Source organism: Rhipicephalus sanguineus, chromosome 5 (assembly GCF_013339695.2).
Source record: "Rhipicephalus sanguineus isolate Rsan-2018 chromosome 5, BIME_Rsan_1.4, whole genome shotgun sequence".
NCBI lineage: Eukaryota > Metazoa > Arthropoda > Arachnida > Ixodida > Ixodidae > Rhipicephalus > Rhipicephalus sanguineus.
The window spans coordinates 17,110,728-17,131,607 of NC_051180.1; the positions used below are offsets into that span (position 1 = coordinate 17,110,728).

General features: G+C 44.8%; 1 protein-coding gene across 2 annotated transcripts in view; it reads right to left on the minus strand.

Moving 5' to 3' along the window:
- Nucleotides 1-13,103, minus strand: part of LOC119393296 (venom allergen 3) — a 38,533-nt gene extending 25,430 nt beyond the window's left edge. Inside the window, exon 1 of one of the 2 annotated variants that reach the window (XM_037660237.2) lies at nt 12,862-13,103. The gene's annotated coding sequence lies outside the window, so the exon portion shown is untranslated. Of the gene's footprint in view, nt 1-2,559; nt 2,589-12,861 lie in introns of those variants that run through there. The other variant, XM_037660236.2, reaches the window with a different exon arrangement.
- Nucleotides 13,104-20,880: the final 7,777 nt, after the last annotated feature.

Here is a 20,880-nt window from a genome sequence, read left to right on the forward strand (position 1 = left end):
GTCGTTTTATATTCAGATCGACGTACTAGTGAGCATCATGTGTAGCCATCTTTCTCTCTTTTTTTCTGTTATTATTATATTGCTGTCGCTGCTCACCCGCCGCAATTACTCTGGATAACATATTTCTTACTCTCTAAGGCAGGTTTCCTAAGTATAGAAATACAGCCGCTTGAGATTTGTGAGCTGTGCAAGTTCGAAAACCATCTTTGCGGTTCTTTCGGAAGCGCCTTTACACGTGTTCTTGCCTCGTTCTCTGAGGGCGTACATGTAGATGTTGGCGTGTACTTTACAGCCACTCAGAATAATTCCTCACGTGGTAAAGCGAAAGGACGTATTCATTAGGTTTACCGGAACAGACATACGCTTGCGTAATAGTGCACGCAAGTCCTTGACCTCGGCTTTTTTTCACTATACGAGACTGTTCATTCGTATGTGTGTGGCTGTACAACCAGAATTGATGGCCAGGTTACGCGAGAGTCGTCCCCGAACGCCCTTTATGATCAGCTTGCAGAGGGAGCTCGACCACGCAGAGCGGGATATGCCTGCACACTAATTGGTGTTGCGGGAATTAACATGTTTCTGTTTTCAAGGTCCACGAAGGCGTAACGCACGCCCATCGGGCTCACGTCTTTGTGAAAATCGTTCGAGATAGCTGCTTCTTTGCACTGTATAGGCTGTTGCGTGGCTTCGCTTTCATAACGCCCGTGAATGACGAGAATATAAATTACATTTCATGCGTATTTGTTTGGGAAGGTGAGTATAGCTAGCGGAGTGTGTCTTGGCTACAGTATGATGACTCCACCATTTGGCGTGAGCGCTTATTCTTTCTTTCTTTCTTTTTGCAATCGATTAAGACGCGTGGATGGAACAAGCTGCAACCGCGTGGAAACGTACGCATTAAAGAAGACGGAGTGTTTTTACAACATACGGCCGTGAAAAACTGGCGCCGTTGCTTTTTTCAATTTTTTTTAAAGAAACACGCGGGCTATCGCTCAGTGTCGCGGAGTACGCACGAGCGTATTGGCGATCCATCGACGGCTACTGACAATCGAGAATGTCTTAAAAAAGATTTGGTGACTTTGACAAAAGCAAAGAGACAAAACGAAAAACGCAATGAAGGGGAAATATGAAAGAAACATGTAGATATTAAAAGAAAGACAATTTCAGAGTCGTGAAGTAGCTAGGTAATTAACATGCACAAACGGTCTCCTTAACAATCTAGCGATTCTAGCGCTTCATGATCACGTCTTGTTCAAGATGCGAAACATACTGCTCAAAAAAAAAAAAAAGCCCGAATGCGAAAGCAGCAAGTTGTGTGATATATAAAACTTCGAATGTCATGCACCTGTGGACCAGCTTTGTTTTCATGTTGTTATCTACATTTACCTTCGGGTGCCAGGTGGTTTGTTCCTGAACGCTCCCCTACGACCTCGACCGTGCATGCCTGCAATGCTGACTTCGCCTCGTAAAACTCCACCATTTCACTGCATTAAAAAAGTCATCCGCAGACGTGCGACGGTAGTTTGCAGTTTGTCTTTTTTCTGAAGGGACACCACAGAAATCCCCCCCCCCCCCCCCGCAACAAACCACGCTTTGCGGCACGAGAACATATGTGTTTTTTGTCGCATATGAACATTCAGTTCGTTCGTCATGAAATCTTGATTTCCGTAATAACTCCTTACGTCCAGTGCCAACAGCAACTGCTTAACTGCTAAGCTGACAGCTCGACGACAGCCAAGGCCTCGAGGCGAGTTCAATTTGCGCGCACTTTCATAACATTTTCAATCTTTATTTTTGCGCTCTTTCTATCGCTGCTTGAGCTTACGCACACCGAAATCCTTTTCTGCCAACGGACAGATTCCGGAGCGTACATTTGCTGCCTCCCACCCACCTCCTTCCCTTCTTTCTTCTTGTACTCATACGCGCCAATGGCGTCAATGTAAAATCGAAATGCGCTAATCTCTTGGACTCGTACCAGCGTGCTCTTTGAGGCCAAGGATTCCACGATGAGTCTTGTGAAAGCGCTCCACTGTCAAAGAAGAGCTGGTATGTCAATGTAAATGACTTGCTCGTACGCGAGCAGCTCTCGCAGCATTTCGCTGGGATCGCAATATAAAGGCAGTGGGGGGTGCACAACATCTTATAATGGATCGGTGTTTGCTGGTTGTGCAATGGATGATCGATTTCATGGAGGGATGGGAACCGAGGCAGAAGGGCTATAGAGCCGATTAGATAATGAGAAGAAGCCTCCAGTATCTTCAACGTTGAATGTGAGGATGTGGAGGAACACGGCATAGGATGTGGCAACGAGGATCACAACAATTAAAGCAGAATAAGCAATGAGATACCGAGATCTCGCAATGACGCAAGCACTTGAATCTATACCTTACGATTCGGGAGAGTTCCAATACTAAAAGCGTTTTCAAGCCGGCCTCCGCTACAGTGCCGCGACCAGCTATGATCATTAGATGCATGACAACAGATACCGCAAAACGCTACTTCAATTCGTACGCAACACAAGCCTTTCAGCACAAATGTAATACGTGCACGTATACACACCAACAAGTATTTCTTGAGGGTAAGTCTGCGTCGCAATAAAGAAAAAGCATACTCTGACAGTCAAACACAATAGGAGCTGAAACACAAAGGAAGCCATTTAACTTGTTCTGTGAATGTCGCACGAAATCTGACGCGTCTGCTCACGGTATTCCGCAGGTGTGCTAGAAACGAGGGTTTTGATAACCGATTCAGACTACAAGGGGCACGAGGCAATAACGTTATTGTACTCAGATCTATACGTGAAAGCTAAGGGACCGCGTTACTTAAACGTGCGCTAGGATACCCCACTCATATTACATATACGGTATACATACACTTTAAACGGAGTAACCGATAATTGTGATTTTGTGCACCTATAAAGTAAGGGTTACATTAGCTTTGAGTGCATGAATTCTAAACTTGGTAACCCTTACTATCGGTGCACAAAATCACATTTATAGGTTACCACGTTTAGAGTGATATACACGCTGCACGCATGCCGGCCATAGCGATCTCAATCGCGCTTCACGCTTCCACACGTTGAGACAGATCACGCATATTCCGTTATCTTCTAACTTAACTACGATGCCGCAGTACAGTGCGCTGCCACATCCACGCCTGGACACTTCCCCCTGGTCTCTGATTAACATATTTACATAGTCCCTTGCTTGAGGCTGCATGGCGCGACGGCTTCTCTGGAACAACGCGAGTCACTACGGAGACAGGCGTACCATACTGTACCCGCAGCTTCCTAAATAAGCTGCCGTCTTTTTCGTATTCAGTCCCAGCAGAAAGAAGCCGCAGTAGCCGTCGGCGACAGGCTCTCGATCTATCTGTGCCCTCCGTGTGCTCGCGCGTGCGTGCGCCTCCATATACGCCGGTCAGTATTCCGATCGCGCCACGCTCTTTTTAATGCTCGCCAAGCAGTGCGCGTCGTATAATGGTCGGCACCCACTGGTCGGGCGCCTGTGTGCGGCTTTGGGAAAGCACACGATGGCGACCTGCGATAAGAAGACAGAGTGTCGCGCGGGGCAGAACGCGTAACCTTTTTCTTTTGCACTGTTAGTCGCGGTGCGCGGACCTGCGGCGAGAACGACATCACGCCATTCCCGCGCTGTCGCCTCCCAGCTAATCAGGATTCCATTGCTGCAACGCGGAACACGCAGTTTCTGCTGCTGCTGCTGCTGCTGCTGCTGCTGCTGCTGCTGATTCTGGCCATGTTATACAGGTGTCGTTATCTCAGCAGTGATCTAGAGCGGTACTGGGGCGCACTTCGTGTTCCCTTGTTAATGCGTCTCCCACACCTTTATCTTTCGTGTCTAACGATGCAATGTGATCGTACGCAAAAGAAAATCAGTATGACCCTTTACAATTTGGCCGTACACGCGTATATGAACAGTGCCTTAAAGCGAAACGTACTAAATATTGCACGTAACTGAATCTGTTGCAGCGGCACGTACAGGAAGCATATACTTTTAACGCGATAGCGTTAAAGAGCTCGTATCGCAGAAATTCCGCCGTCGGCGTCGGCGCCGTTGGTTGTGAGCGAAAAATCATCTTGTCCGTGAGCGAAAAATGGAAAAAGCTGCAAATAAAATAAATAATAAAAATGTTGGGTCCGAGTGAGAATCGAACCCAGGCCGTCTGCGTGGCAAGCAGGTGTTCTACCACACAGCTACGCCTCTGCTTGGAGCTACACTGAAAGTAACTTTCATGCTTCCCAAAAGTACGCGTCATGTATACGGGTGTCACAGTACGAGATGTAATATCGCAGTAATATTGCGTGGTACAAGCGTACATTGCCATCGGGCGTCACACCACGTCAATATCATAACGACTTGATGGTTTAAAGACAGCCACCCATTACAAAAGGCACACACATTACTGCGCGTATTCCCTTAGGACCACGTAGTGGGTGCATCGCAACTTCGAAAAAGTTTCTCGCGCATAATTGCTCCTGGTTTAAAGCATACTGCCCATTACATAAGGCGCACACCTTAGTGCACGCATTCTGTTAAACACCCGTAGTGTTCGAACTGCGCACTAGGAACAGAATATCGCTATCGCGTTCAACTCTTAAAGGCGAAGCTTAGGCGTCCCCCAATTTTTGAATTATTGATGTCGACTAATAATGGCCTAATTTCGCGCGTTTTGTACATTGACACTGGTACATCCCGCCAAATAGTCACGCTGCAGGAGCTCGCTGGCGCCACGAAGAGGAGGAGGTCAAAGAACGCGCGAGCAGCGAACAGTTGTGGGGCTGACCGTCCTGTCCCTTGCGCTGCACTGAGCATATCTCACCTTGTAAATAAATCTATTCCATCGTTACAATATCATATAATTTTCCGAACAGAGTCGTTAAATCATTTTTGTGACAGTCGTCAAATTGTCATCACAATAGGAAAGGTGGCGGACGTTACTTTCACACCGAATCAAGGTGTGGTGCTACTTAATTAACTAGCTTTCACTAATTAATATTTCTATTACGTATCTTAGGGTACACGTCCTTCCCAATGCAGACCCCAAGAAGACTTTTTTAAAGAAGTCACCATAGTTTCGAGAAATACGTCTTCAAATTTGTTGTTAAATACGTTGACATTCCAAATGTGATATTCAACAACACTATCGAGAAATGCAGCTCTTCGGACTGTCTTGCAGCTCTTCGCAACGTATCGTCATGCTGTTTTCTTGCACTATTGTTTCCTCAGATGCTTCACGTGTACGCGAGGGCCCAGTCCAGTCATTTCTGAACTGTACACGTTTCCATTACACATCTGGATATCGCCGTGAGTTAAAAGCAAAGAGGTGATAAGGGCTATGTCGCTGGGACTGCAGCTAAACTTATCGACAAGGGCGAAACTATCGAAACTGAAATCCGATGGTTTCCTGCACGTATGGGACAAGTGGACGAGACTCGGGCCAACCTCACCGACGTGACGAATGACCTGGCACGAGGACTCGCTTGCTGTGTAGCCAGAACCGAACCGACGCCCACTACCATTCCGGAAATCATAAAGATCACTTACTAGCTTACAACAAGATCATTAAATACTACTATTCGGGGCGTAGCCTATTCCCACTGTTACACGCAAAGTTGAACACGGCTCAGGCAGTCACGCTACGTTTACTGCAAACCGGGACATACCCCACTCCGTATTTTGTGAATAAAATTCACCCCGAAAGTGAAATTAGAAGAGAATGTAACGCGTGCGATGGCATCATTGAAATCAGGCACATGCTGGCGGGCTGTCTCGCGACTCTCGCCGACCCCGAAGAAAAATGGCTTCACTGGCGGAAGATGGTATCAAGCTCTTCGTATCAAGATCAACTACGGGCTGTCCAGAGGGTCCACGATGGCGCCATAAGGCTCGGCCTGACGGTGCCGACGCGGACGCGGCCCGCCTCATTCTGAAAAGACCGGGCTTCATGACCCTAGTTAATAAAGTTTTGTGAATGAATAAAGGAATGAACAATTAGGTTGTCAGCGTAAAACGGGTAAGCTGAACGGTTACTATAATCCCATTTTTCCCTTTGTTGTTGCTTTTAAGTACATGAGCGCAAATAAACGCTTGTCTTCTTCGTGATAACACGTACCCCTACATGCCAGAGGTGGCGCGGCCTCCACCAAAGTAACAAATTCCTTATGCAAGAAGGACGAACTACAGTTCCGAGAGAAAACTTGTGGAACCAAGGCATAAAAACAAAATAGTTCAGTGCCTTGGCGCTGTTTTGACGGGGCAGAACCCTATGACATCCGTTTCGATGTGAAGGTCGTTTCTGTAAGCTATGCATTAATGCAGGATATGTCAAGGTGTGCTCGGGTGACTCCACAGCGTCGCAGATGACGCAATGGGGGCTCATAGTTTTGTCATGCGTGGTTTTGTTAGAAAACTGCTCGCCTACTGCGACGCTTTGTCGATGCCTGCTAGGGCCTCCAAATGCAAATGGAAGCCGTAGTGAAACCTCGGGATCAATTCTGCATAATAGATTATTCGATTACCCAAGGATAACTATCCTTTTCTATTTTGTGACCACAAAAGAATTCACCGAAGAAAGCTTCAGGTCAGGTGCCTTGCATTTAATGACCGCAGTTAAAAATTTTGAGTCAACCGTAAGTGTGCGAACTCTGTTGCGGAAGAACACTGATGATTAATGATAGAGTTGTCTAGACGAAATTGAAATGTTGGCAACCATTGAATCACCGGTTTTGTCACAAAAAAAAAAAAGTGGAGCTGATCGCACCTAGCTGGTCCTAGCCTTTGCGAGGTGATGCTTTGTTTTGCTAAGTTTTCCGAGGCGGCGCTTCGTTTTCGCTAAGTTTTGCGAGGTGATGTTTGTTTTTGCTATGTTTTTTGCGAGGCATTACCAAGTCGCTCGTAGGTGGTAACCTGGTTTGGCTAAGGTATTTTTTTTATTGCATTAGGCTACACTCAACTTCAGTCCTGGTAGGTGCCCCACCTTCAAAGGGGTTGGTGAGTTTAGCCAAGTGTTACCGGGTGGTCGCTATTGATGCTCGGCTATTAAGCTAGGACTAGCTAGGTGGCGATCAGCTCCGCTGTTTCTCTAGCCTTGCGGCGTTAGTACAAGGTACGCTCATTTTTTGAGCCATGTAAGTGACGTTACAATGCAAGGACCTTAAAGTGCGGAGCTGGGAGTGCGGAGTGCGGCCTTAAAGTGCGAAGTGCGGAGCTTTTTATTTTTATATTTCTTTGTTCCTCTCTCTCTTTCTTTCATTACTCTGTTTTTCTATGTATTTTCTGTGTCTGTTCATTTCTATTTCTTTCTTTCTCTTATTTCTTTATCTTTTTCTCTCTATCTTTTTTCTATTTCTTCGCTTTCTCTCTCTCTCTCTATCTCTTTCTTTCTTTCTTTCTGTTTCTCTTTCTCTTTCTCAACCCCTTTTCTATTTCCCACCCCCTTGCTATACTATACTATACTATACTATACTATACTATACTATACTATACTATACTACAGGGGCGTAGCCAAGGGGGGGGGGGGGGTTGGGGGGGTTCAAACCCCCCCCGAAATTTTTCAGTTTTGCTTGCGTATATAGGCACGCACACATACAAACACACGCACACATACATAAAGTACGGTTGAACCCCCCCCCCCCCGAAAAAAATTTCTGGCTACGCCCCTGCTATACTATACTATACTATACTATGCCCCGCCACGGTGGTCTGGTGGTTATGGCGCTTGACTGCTGACCCGAAGGTTGCGGGATCGAATCCCGGCCGCGGCGGCTGCATTTTCGATGGAGGCGAATATGTTTGAGGCCCGTGTACCTAGATTTAGGTGCACGTTAAAGAACCCCAGGTGGTCGAAATTTCCGGAGCCCTCCACTACGGCATCTCTCATAATCATATGGTGGTTTTGGGACGTTAAACCCCAGATATTATACTATACTATACTATACTATACTATACTATACAAGGCTACGCTATGCTCCGCTAGCGTGCCTGGATAGCCGAGTGGTTACGACGCTCGCCTTCGGACCGTGGGTACACGGGTTTGAATCCCGCCTAGCCAAGAATTTCTCTTCCTCCTTCTTTATATCTCTTTCTTTCTATCACTTAATTTTGCTCTCTCTTTTTCACTCTTTCTTTCTCATTCTCCGCACACGTTATCTCACCCATAAGAACTATAGCATCCCAGGCCGACAAATCGACGCACGTGCTGTGGGAAAGAAATATAAGATGAAGATCGATGAAGAGGAAGACGAGGACGAACAGAACGCGTGCCAGTCCATGATGATGATCATTTCTGTTCGCTCCGCACGAACTAACGGTCACCTTTAGTAGCTCCGCTGTTAAAATAAAAATTTCGACGATCGAAAAATTTCCGCGACCTAATTATATGTTGCAGTTACAAGAAGGTCTCGGTCTGGCACACTTGGGTGTGACTTCGCTTTTCCTTTTTTCTCTCGACTGTACGCGACCGGAATACCGAGCGACACTACACACCGTCGTCTATCCAAATACACCCAAGAATTTCTCTGCCGATTACGAGTCGAGAAAGTTTCGCTTCATTATTACGTAATAATGAGAACGGGATCTTACGCTACAACATGTATTCACTGCTCTTGCGAGCCCTGGGTGATGTGAATGAGCGCGCTTTTTGAATTCGAATAGGGCGCCTTGGGAAACGCGTTTATGGTTAACTGGACAAGATGAATTTTGTTTTACGGCCCCATCAAACATTTTATTCTTCTTCTTTTTTCTTTCTGCCTAAGCGGAGGCTTCTTTTTTTCTGCCTAAGCGGAGGGGATACTGAAAGAGGTCTGCGGACGCGCAGGAATAAATCAGATCTGTCCTCGGGGTGGACTGCGCCACAGATAGCGCAGCGATATTGCAAAAGTCCCTGTAAACGCAATTTGTCGATGGAAATCTTCGATAGGATCGCTTCAGTTACTTCAGCCTGTAGCTTGGATTCTGCCTGCCCAATAAAATTGGGCCATTAACGTATGTACTTCAACACGCGTGACGGTGGTTGACGTTATATCTACCTGTTCAGTATTTTAGATGAACTGAACGCGAAATTAATCTCGGCACTTCTTGGAGAAAAGAGAGAAATGGAGCGAAAAGGAAGGAATCGCAGAGGGGCTAGAACCAAAGGTATATTACCTGGCTTTATGCCTTGTAAAAAGTACGCGGAAGAGAGACGGGTAGTAAAGAAAGCGAGTATATGGTGGACACATGCACAAGAAATGCGCAAAAAGAAGCAAAGTACCGTAAATTAAATGACGTAGGAGCAAGGCAATATAATTGAGGCAGCTAAGCAGTTTTCTGGAATTTCCACGCCAAAAAAAACGCTGAAATTATTACTATAGTCAAGACAACAGCAATGCTTAGCTTTCAAAGAGGCTGCCGAACGCACCGAACGATACGGCTAGCGCACATTTCTTTAAAAGTCGCAAGTACAGTTCGGATTCTGCGAACGGAATCTTCGCAGCTTAGCTTTCTCACATTGCAAGCATGAAAAATGATGCCGAAAGGTCGCGGGATCGAATCCCGGCTGTGGCGGCCGCATTTCGATGGAGACGGAATGCTAGAGACCCGTTTACTTAGATTTTTAGGTGCAGATAAGAAAATACGGATAACGATAATGAAAGTGTTTATCTCTTCTACATCATGCGCACTTTTGCGCAATTTCTCGCGCCACGTGCGGCCGCTTCACACTGCTATCCGAAGAGACCAATTCTTTCAGCGGCTTGTTCGTGTTACGGCGCATTGATGAATGAGGCGTTTGCACCGACGAATTCGCAGCCAAGCCGATGTATGTAACGAGCCAAGTATATATTTTTTTCCTTTGGGTCAGCGCGTGTACTTGTAGCCAACATCGAGCCCCCACTTGTCTATCCGTTCCTTAAAAACAAATGAACACATGTATCGATAATTTATTGAGTGTCCGCCCAGCCGATTTGCGTATTGTTTGAATCACGTGTAAACGCGCGTTGCAAGTGACGGCGGCCAACTTGAGCGAAACGAATCGCAGCCGTGTTTGTGTGCAGCTTTATCGAAGGCTTCTTTCGCAGCGCATGCTTCAAGCGGCAAGAATTTTTCGCTTCCCGGTCTCGCACCGTCCGTCTCGCGCAGCGGGAGGGGGGGAGGCAGCGGCGTCCTCTGTTGGAAGGAAGGGGTTGCCCCTAAGCGAGGGTCAAGTTCGCTTCTTGGCCGACCGAGAGCGAGCGCCCAGCACCAAGGTCTCTCCGTTCAAACGCCGTTCATTAACGAGTGGCGCGGTCGTGCCACACTGGCCACTGAATGGTACGGCCTCATTGAATTTCTCGCTCGCTATGACTTTCGCTCGCTGCATTTTCTTTTCTTTCTTTTTCCCATCCCATTTGTCTCTATGTACTGCCGCAAAACCACCAGCCGTCTTTTCCGTTTCTCTTGCAATTGAAAACCAGTATTCGTCGTTTAGCATGGTTACCCTCGGAGCTTAGTTTTCCCGCTGATTAAATTGCAGTGACAGGGTAACTAGGCTTTACTTATCGCGTGTTGTGGCCTAATGCATCCTTATATGGGATAATCAGATGTATGCGCACTTGTTGCCGGGGTGTAGGATTTGACTTGCAATAGCAATCGATGCCTTCTGGTGGAGCACGAACCATTCAGAACAATCTGTGACCTCAAAGACTGAGATAGTTGTATTGCGCTTAGTGCCTTAAGCAGAAGAGGCTGACGCCTGGCGAGATTCAAATGTCGGACAAACAAGAACGGTTAACTGCAGGAGTGACAGCCGAACGTGGAGACTCGATTTCTTAAAAAAGTTCATGAACGTAATTGCATTTGTTTAAATCAATCGGCTGCGTCAGTTTAGAGGCTGTCGCGAACCGTTGACGACGATGCACTCGACGCACGCTTCTTTTTGTGTTCTGAGAAAGGTGAAACGCTCAGTGGTTGTCGTGTAATTGTATGCTATCGAAGCATCGCACTCGCCGTGGCTGGTGTTCAAAACTGCGTTAAATTTCGGCAGCCGCTGCGTGCGTTCAGTCGCCCGGGATCGCATTCGCTCGCTACATAGAAAAATGGCCGCCCGCGCAACGGGCAAATGTTTTGTCGCCTACCCGAGCATGTGATTGCACTTGAGTTGCGCGCTCGTGTGCACGCGCGTGTGAGAACGCTGCTGATGGCGAAATAGAACACGCTCAGCAATACGACGTCGGGCTTCGCTTAAAGGAAGTACTTGCAGTGCAATGACTTGTTTTGTAGAGGCTATGCGTCTGAAAGGTTTCTTTTTTCTTTTTTTGGTAACATAGTAGCCGTGAGACGCATCCGACTACATTTTTACAGCCTACTCTGAAAAGTAATCTAGCATGCCCTTTCCGTTCAAGGTATGCAGCGTACGATGTATGCCTTATATCATCGACACAGCGCAAGGGGAGGGGTTGCGACGTCCGAGCATCTTAAAAAATTGGAACATTTCCTATTGATTGACTGAATGATTGATTGATTCCACGGTGTCCGAACGCAGCACTAGGGTCATGAGAGGCACCCTATTATGGAGGACAGAGGGCTTCGAAATGACTGATCTCCTCGGGTCTTTTGCAACGCCGCTAAACGTGACAGCACGTTTTTGAATTTTTTCACAACAGAATACAGCGGCCTCTGCGGGGCATCGAACCTTCGGCCTCGTGCGCTGCATGTGAACGACATATCTATAGATTCGGCGCTTGGAGAGAAAGATCTGCGTGCGGGTATCTTCATAAGACGAAGTTTTTTTTTTTTTTTTTAGGAGCTGGCTAAAAGTACATGAACTCAAGCAAGTTCTGTTCTCATTGCTCTGCAAATTATTGTGGATTGCATTAAAGATCTTAAAATTGGCTTCTTTTATTTGATATGTAGCAATAATTAGATTCATTTAACTTCTATTTTCTGCACCGTTAGAAGGTGCGAATATGAGCTATGCTTTCTTTGCTTCTCCAAAATGTTGTAGAGGGGGAATGACTGCGCACTGTGATATTGTTTCTCAATATATGTGTGCAGTCTAAGTTTTACAAAATATGGCATATGCTTTCCCTTACTAATTATGCCACACTACTTATGTATATCAACAATTAAAGCGGGCGAAGACATCCCCAAGCCATCGTCGAATGGCTTGTTCCTCAGCCACTTGTGACAGCGTTTCGTACTGAATCAGACGACGCAAAAAAAAAAAAAAAGGAAAGCCTTTACAGTGCCCAAATATAGGAAAGCAAGGAGGCACACGTGCACTGCTTCAGCTTCTTGGTACTCCGGGCGGTGGAGAAGTCGGCTAAAAAATCAATGTAAGGGCTTCGCTAACCGACATCAGTAACATGTCTACACAGCTATCTATTGCCAACGTCACTATTTAGACAAGTCTGGATTTTCATTCAAGTGGTTAAAAAAATATAACTCTCATGAACTACAGTCCTGTTTCTTCCGAGTACGTAGGTAACGTAAGTTAGTTCTGTTGCAAATATTCACGTATAATACTGTATAGGCACGATAAGCTAGATGACACCTTGAAGCATATTTGGCACCAAATGATTCCTTTTCTTTCATAAGGAGGCCATTACAAGTTCATTTGTGTCAATTAGATATTTGCACTACTGTACTGACTGGGATCACTTGTGATGCGTCGGCGAGAAGGTCTTGCTTTTCATTAGTATTCGAGCTCTAAATTGTAGTCAAAATACAAATGACCGCGGTATACACAAATCCTTATATACAGGTGATCAGGAACATTATCTTTTAAGTGACCAAAATGCGTGCGACGTGACGTGCGAGAAGTGTAGCAAAAATAATCAAGAATAAGCAAACATAAAGAAAAAAAAAGTCAACCATATCACCGTACCTGATGAAAGGTTGACGAAGGTCCAAGGGTACGGTGTCCGCAGTATAGTACGGTCGACCGTGCTGTGAACGGCGGTGTACGAGCGACTGAATGGGATCGGCAGTCGTTCGAGCTGACACTTATATAGGCGTCGGCTGCGGTGTGTCGCCTCGACGTTGTTGTTTTCTCAGAGCACGGTGCTCGGATGAGGATGGCGACCGGTGCAGCGGCCTCTTTATGCCGTGCGTCTGGGGCGAACACCGCGCGCGTTCTTCTCCATCACCCTTGCCCCGCATACAAAGACAGGTGCCCAATACGGAAATCTCCTAAGAGAGAACCAGAAAATTAAAAAAAAGCAAAGTCGAATCACGCCCTCACTCCTCCTCAAGCGGTGCGCACAGTGCGCCACTGCGTCAAGAGAGCTGAGGTGAGGAGGGCTCTCCCACCGAGTGATGCTGCGCGGCATATCAAGCAAGGACAGAGGCGCCTCACGGTCTCCGCGCGCCGCCGATGGTTGAGGAGAGTCTCCTCCTCGCCCTCTTTCTCGCCTCCTTTCCTTCCTGTAGAACGGTGTTCAGAATGGAGGCAAGTTGGCTCCACTGTCTTGGCGCAATCGCCACTTTTTTTTTTCTCTCTCTCTCTCTTTTATGTATATTTTTCAGTGTTACGACAAAACACTTGGAGTTGAGAGGCTGATTAGGACGGAGCAGATAGAGAAGAATCTGATTGGAGGAAGGGGTGGAGCTTCACCGCCTTCATTTTGACCTTATGCAGCATCGGGAGTGTTTTGGCACCGGAGACCGTTTCTTGTGTGTGGCTTCAAATGTAGCCACTCGGCGGCGTACTTCTCCTTGAAGATAAGACGACTATAGACAAAAAAGAAAACGAAGATAACTGCTCCTCGAGATTTCATTGCCCGATAACCTAGCAACTATAGGAACGCCTTCAGCCTGCCTACACGGCACGAAAGTAGAATAACTTGAAATGAAGCATTATGCAAAAAAAATAAAAAAAAATAATCAAAAATAAAGATAAAAAGTAAAATAATAAAAAAGACAATCTGAAATACGGGTGGGTTTGAGACGGCCGAAACTTGGTTAAAGAAATTTCCGGATAAACGAATCTACAGAGAGTCGGTGATGATAACATACTTTACTTTGACCACTATTCCGTAAGAATACCTTCAGGTGTTTCGTTGAAAGAAAAACATCGTTTCGGAAGACTTCACAGCGCGTAATCACCATTTTTTTTTACCTTTTTCTATGCCTATTTCATCGAAAAGGTTGTCAAGCTTACGTTAAAATGCCTTTCCTTTTCTTTCGGCGTAAATACACCAGGCTCAATTAATTTTTGAAAGGTCATTTCAGTGCACATGTAAGTCGTGAACTTTATCGAGGTCCTGAAGAAGTCATGCCCCTGTTTTTATTGAGGGAGAATCGCGGGCCGCTCCCTCGTCGAGACGGGAAGGCCAAGCCTCACCGCTGCATCGTGAGTCTTCTGGATTTCCTGGACTCAATGGAACCAGTAGCGACTCTTGATGAGGGAACAAAAAGTGTCTTGCAAGATCTCTTGATCCGTGTGGTGCTGTAAAGAGGGGCACTCCCAGAGCACGTGGTTAAAATCGCTGTATCCGCCGCAGTCGGGACACGGAGGGAAGACCTCCGAGAAACGACTATAGATCGAAAGGCTGGGATACGGGTGCGTTTGTAATAACTTGAGCGTAAGCTATTGAGGGCGTGATAGGTGTCGGTGCGTAAAAAAAAGAAAACAAATCTCTCGAGTCTAGGTTAAATGGAGTTCTCAGGAAAATGTCGAAAGTTTGTGACACGTTCTTGCAATAAAATTAATCTAAATGAAGAAAGAACGTTACACCTGAATTTTTCACAGAAGCCTAAGACAGTTCGCGAGAACATTTTGATATTATACCCTTTGTGACATTGCAGATATCTTAAAAAAGAGAGATTTCTTAAAGTTTCTTTCCTTATGCCTGTACGATGAAGAAAACAGCGAAAGCATGACAAGTTCTCGCGTTATTTTTTGGCGTAAACAGCAGGCACGTTTGGTTTTGGAGTTATGTTGATGCAGCCGGAAGATACACTGACATTTCCATGCAATGTCCCGGCACAGAGCAGTATACGTCAAAGTCGCCAACTGCGGTAGGCGAAAGTCTTGCAGAAATTTATGATATATTCAACTTTTGAAGCAAATTTTTATTACGCTCGTGAAGTTTCCAGTATTGAAGGACGCAATCATAACACCTTGCTAGTCTTCAATTTCTGGTGAATTGAATAATGATATTGTACAGAACCTTCAAGAAAAGTTGGCGCCCGGGACGGCTTTTGACACAGTTTCCTAACAGTCCAATGCTCCGATTACACCTTCTAAACCGGATGACAAACTGTTCTAGTAACGCGAAACACCCGTGCCACAGAGCAGATGGTGCGGGTTCGATGCCGGCTGCGTCGGTCACATTCCGATGGAGGCGAAATGCTAGTCGTCCGTGTAATGTGTGATGCCAGTGCACGTTAAAGAACCCCAGGTGGTTGAAATAATTCAGAGCCCTCCATTACGGAGTCTCACATAGCCTGAGCCGCTGTGGGATGTTTAACCTGCGCGAAGAAGACGGGACGGAAAAAGGAACACATACACACACACAAGCGCAGAACTTCCAACTTCTTCCGTCCCGTCTTCTTCGCGCAGTTTAAACCTTTTACATTACCATGAACCGACTAGCCCAACAACAAGTATTGCTGATGTTTAACCGCATAAACCACTACAACATTTAGCAGCAAAATTTAGCAAGATTTAGCAGCTAAATAAAAGTTTATGTATTATCAACCCTTTAGCAGGGCTTGAATGTTTTCTATTCTTCCGTTCATGAAAGGGGAGGGTATAATTGCTGCCAATTATTCCTAATTAACAAGGTTTTCCGTGCTGGTGCGGACGTTGCAGCATCTGCTTAAAAAAAAACAAAAAAACTGAGAATGCCTCTTATGCATTCGCCTAAGATGACTCGAAGGCGAAAGCTATCCTCTCAGTCGATGTATTGATCTTCCTCCGCCCTCCTCCGAGAGCGTTCTGCGCCTAACGTGGTTTTACACTGCCTCCAGGATCGGAGGCATTGCAAGCTCTCTGTACCTCACCTGGTTTTGCACTGCCTCAGTGATCGGGCCACCTTTGACCAAGCGACGATGTCATGTGATGACGTCACCATGTGACGCCACGTTATGTAACGCCACGATGACATAATAGTGACGTCATGATGTGATCACATCACGTGATGATGACTTTTTGCATCACTCGTGTTGACGCCGCCGACGCGAGGCGTCACCGGTGCCCCTGACGGTCAATTTTCCCGTTTGATTAGGCATCTAAGACTTTCGTCTTAAAAAAATTTATCATTGAGAACATAAGGGGCGTGAAGAAGTTCATTCTTATACGTATTTCAGCAATGCTAAGCCTCAAAAGCGTCGCCAGTGAACGCTGGCAGACATCGTGCTTACGATGGTTGTGACAGTGAACGGCAAATCCGTTGCTCATAATGTGAAAAAGTTCGTCAACTTTGTGACGTACTGCTCAGTGTCGCACGAACGCTCTGAACGCAGAGCTAACTTTTATATAGGCTTAACACCTAATAAATAACAACAAAAAAGCGTTAAGAACAGCGCATTTTATACACTGTAAAAAATATTTTGTGAAAAAAACAGAAATTGCCTGGCAGCTCTCTTGCCACAAAATTTCTGTAAAGCTATGTTTTCTATTTTGAAGTTTTCTGTGTTTTAACAGATTTTTTCCGTTTTACTTTACAGAATTTTTCTGCATAAACACAATGTTCAGTTTTGTGTTACAGAAAAAACTTGTTTTTCTGTTTGTCTTCTTTCTGTTATTTCACTGTTACTTTCACTTTTACAGTACAGAAATTTTATGTTTAAAAACACGTTTCAGTTTTCAGACACTGAAAAAAACTGTTTTCTGTTCTCATTTATCTAGTATTTCGCTAATAGTGTCTGTTATCGTTTACAGAAACGTTATCTATAAGTAGAAGTTCGGATATCGAATCACAAAGGTTGTGTTTTCTGTTACTTCCCTCCTGCTATTTCATTACTGCATTTTAATTCTGGAACATATTTTTTATGCATAAAGATGAACTTATATATATTTTCTTAGAAAAGCATTCCTCAGTACTAAAAAGTAGTTATGTCCCTTGTACAAGCGATACGCAAAAATATTTTGTGTTGCCAAATGCAGTGGCAAAGATACCAATATATTGCGTTTGCATAATCCAAATATATTCCAATGTTTTAAAATAATATCTGGGGAATTACAAGCCAAAACCACGATATGATTTTGAGGCGCGTCGTAGTGGAGAGCTTCGGAAATTTCTACAATCTGGTGTTTCTAACGTGCACTGACATCGCACAGTACATGGGCCTCTACCATTTCGCCTCCGTCGAAATGCGACCACAGCGGCCGGGGTCGCACCCGCAACTTTCGGGTAAGCAGCCGAGCACCGAGCGGACATTGTGAACTTCTTGGAGCTACACCCGCGAGGTGTTGCCTCCAGCTCTCTAGTAAATAACGCAATAAAAACAGGCACGTTTCAGTAGATTCTTCTGTCATGATAAAAGAAACGAATCTTTATTTAAGCACAGGAAATTCTGTATGTAAACAGCTTCAAAATAATGAAAACTGCGTACATGTTGTCACCGTAGATTCAAACTGGTTGGGAAATTGTGCAGGTATACCGTATTTACTCGAATCTAGGCCGTACCTGATTATAAGCCAACCCGCGAAATTCGCAAGGCCAGAAAAAAAAGAACTTAATCGTTGTACTCGAATCTAAGCCGACCCCCCCCCCCCCCCACACACACACACTTTCGCACATCGCTTTTTCGAAAAAAACAAACAAACATCGGCTTAGATTCGAGTAAATACGGTATATTCATATTGACACTGCAAATTCGTTGTAACACTTAGCATTCATAGTCTCGCAGAGCTTTGATTAAGTTGGTCATTTGTGGTGTGAGGCGGCGCTGCTTCCTTGTCTTCTCGACCTTGCTCCCTCTGTCAGGGTTGACTTCTGCGGCTGCCCTAAAAACGAATAATGATATTTTTAGGTGCACCAGGCTGTTGCATGAATACCGCTGAACATAATGGACCACACTGAGAACAACATTGATTATGTTGGTAGAGCGCTCAAGAAACCCTCGCATTGCCACTTTAAGGTGCGTGTGGAATCAGTTAAAAAAATAACCTCATGATCCAGATGGAGATTCATTTCTATAAAATTGCATTATGGTTTATACAATGTCATTTATTGCAGTGTAAGGACTTTAAAGGAAATAGTGCTCCTCACAGAGCAAGGTTCACGTGCTTTTAAACACTCACCCAAATACAATAAAAGCTCATTAATTCGCATTTCACGGGTCCGAAAAAAAACGTCTGAATTAACCGAATGCCCAACTATCGAGAGTATCAAGAAAAAAATAAACAAATGACTATTATATCAATGCATTTTCTTTTTCTTGATGAATGCGCAAATCCAGTACCTGTTTTGCACAAGAGTAAAAGCCACCATTTCTGTCATTAGGTTCATAGTTCACAATGAGACCGCGGCCCAAGACCCCGTATATTAAGCCGAAACGTTTTCTCAACCCATCCCTTATTACGTACCTCCGCGAGCAACACCACCACGCCCACGTGATGATCATTTTGTCGCCGAAAAATCGGTCGGCAACTGATCGTTTGTCCGTCGGTATGTAACAGGCGAGTTTTATGTGAACTTGCGGAGTGCCGCTGAAGGTCCTCACCTTCAACAGCTTCCACCATGTATGAGCTTTGGGACATTGTGCGCGCATAGCCCAAAGTCGAAACAAAGGTACCATGCTATTAAACAAAACAAAGGTGTTATTAAACAATGCATGTGCTTGCTGGGACCAGAGGACACAGCCGAACTATCCGATTTTTTAAGTGCACACGCATGATTGCATGGTAGGCACTATGGGTTTCACAATTTAGATCTGCTAAAAATTACACTGAAACCATTCTAGCGCGATAGACCCGGACAAAGTGGATGATGGGACACCACAGGCACAATTTTCACCACGGATTTTACGGCATTGCCCCAGACAATCAGGAAAAGAACATACTCATCCTGTAGCGCATGCGTGCACATGTTCTCCATTGCAAACAATAAGAGATATGAAATAGTCGCGTGTAGCTATTGATGCCAAATATACTTGTAGACGTGTTGCTGATGCAATCTGAGCCCATTTTTCTTACAGGGAATTCTCGCTTGATTGCACCAATCCTCGTCGGTCCTTTGTTTATTGTGTCTCTCTTTCTGCGTTGTGCTCACAATTATGGTATACCGACTAGCCCGGACACACACCTTGCTCCGGCAGCAGAACTGCATAAAAAAGTGCTCGCTCTTATTTACTATAATGAAAATTGTCGTGTTACTTGGTGCCCCTTCCAAATCCTCATTAAACAGTGATTAAAAGTACTTCACACGTCAACCGTTTCATATACTAACGTTATTACTTAAAATCTTTCATGACCGCTCAGGATTCCCGTAAACAGTTTTACACTTAAGCTGAACATTTCCATCCGACCTTGACCGCTGGATTAGTGGACCTCACCACCGCTCGTTACTGGACTTCATACACGAAGCAAATTTGTATGTGTATTTCTGAATCAATACTTATTATGCCTATGGGCAGACTTTCGAAAAAAAATTTAGTCATACCCTCCATCAGAACCCTCATTGACTTAGCCAAATGGGAGTGTACTTAGATAAAGCCACATTAGATAGTACAAAAGTAGACAAGCACTGGTACTTGTCTACTTTTGTACTATCTAATGTGGCTTTATCTAAGTTAGTTGCATGAATCTTGTTGAAAAAGTCAGAAAAATCATTAAGTTTTACCTTTGTGTGAACACCAGGGTTAGGCTGACCTCCTTGCGGCATTCAATAGTAAATGCGAAGTGTGTAAAGAGCATCAACTTGAGTGCCTGGCACCGTGTGGTGGATTCGATCACAGCATGGGTATCAATACCGATGGTAAATACCCCGGCAGTCAGAAAGTTCTCTCCTGGAACAAAATATTTTCTGTTTAGAAATATTCAGCAATATATTGCAAATATCCATAACAATACCTCTGGCAATGATGAAAGGGGAGCACGGCACGTTTCCGACGTTTTGCCTGCAATAATAAGAGTTATGAAGTTAATTATACGATAAGTAGTCATTAAAACTCCTGTACCCTGGAGGTCAAACAAGCATGCGAAGACAATTAAAAAGTTTGACAATATTTTTATTGAACTACAGACATTGTAGATGTGATATAAAACAAAAATAAATAAATAAATTCTCTCAATAATAGAAGGTAAATTAAAGCAGCGAACAATTTGATGAAAGCAAATAGCGCGAAAGAACGTAAGACAAGACGAAGAAGGCTACAGACACAAGCGAACAATTTGAGGAGCAGGCCACTGTCAAATTGTTCTCTTACCTTCAGGTAGCTCGAGATGGAGCACCACCTTAGGGCACTATGACACCTTAGGGCTTCCATGACACAACCATATAAATCCTTTTGGACTCTTTGTTTTCTCTTCAGTCCTATTTTCGTCCTTGGTATCTCGTAGACTAGCTCAGAGAAGAAACTCTCGGAACACTTTTCTGTGCTGTTCCAATGGGCACTTCATGCAGAATAGATTCATGTTTTTGTGCAGTGCGGCATACTTCATGAAACGTGGCACAGTCGTCTTGGTGGTGCCAGAGAGACTGCAGACATACATCGCTGAAATAAATAAAAAACTGCAATTACCGAAAGAAATAGAAAAGTCTGTTATAACGGTAAGCACTTCTGTAAAGATCTAAAGAGAAAGGAAAGGAGGCTAATGCCTGACTGTAACAGACATTTTTGCCAATTCGGAGAGAATGAATCTTTAACATTAAATGCTATACCTAATTGAAACATATTCCTAATGCCAAAAGCCTTTAAAGGCATGCGCATTTGCACGGACGTGAGGCTAAGC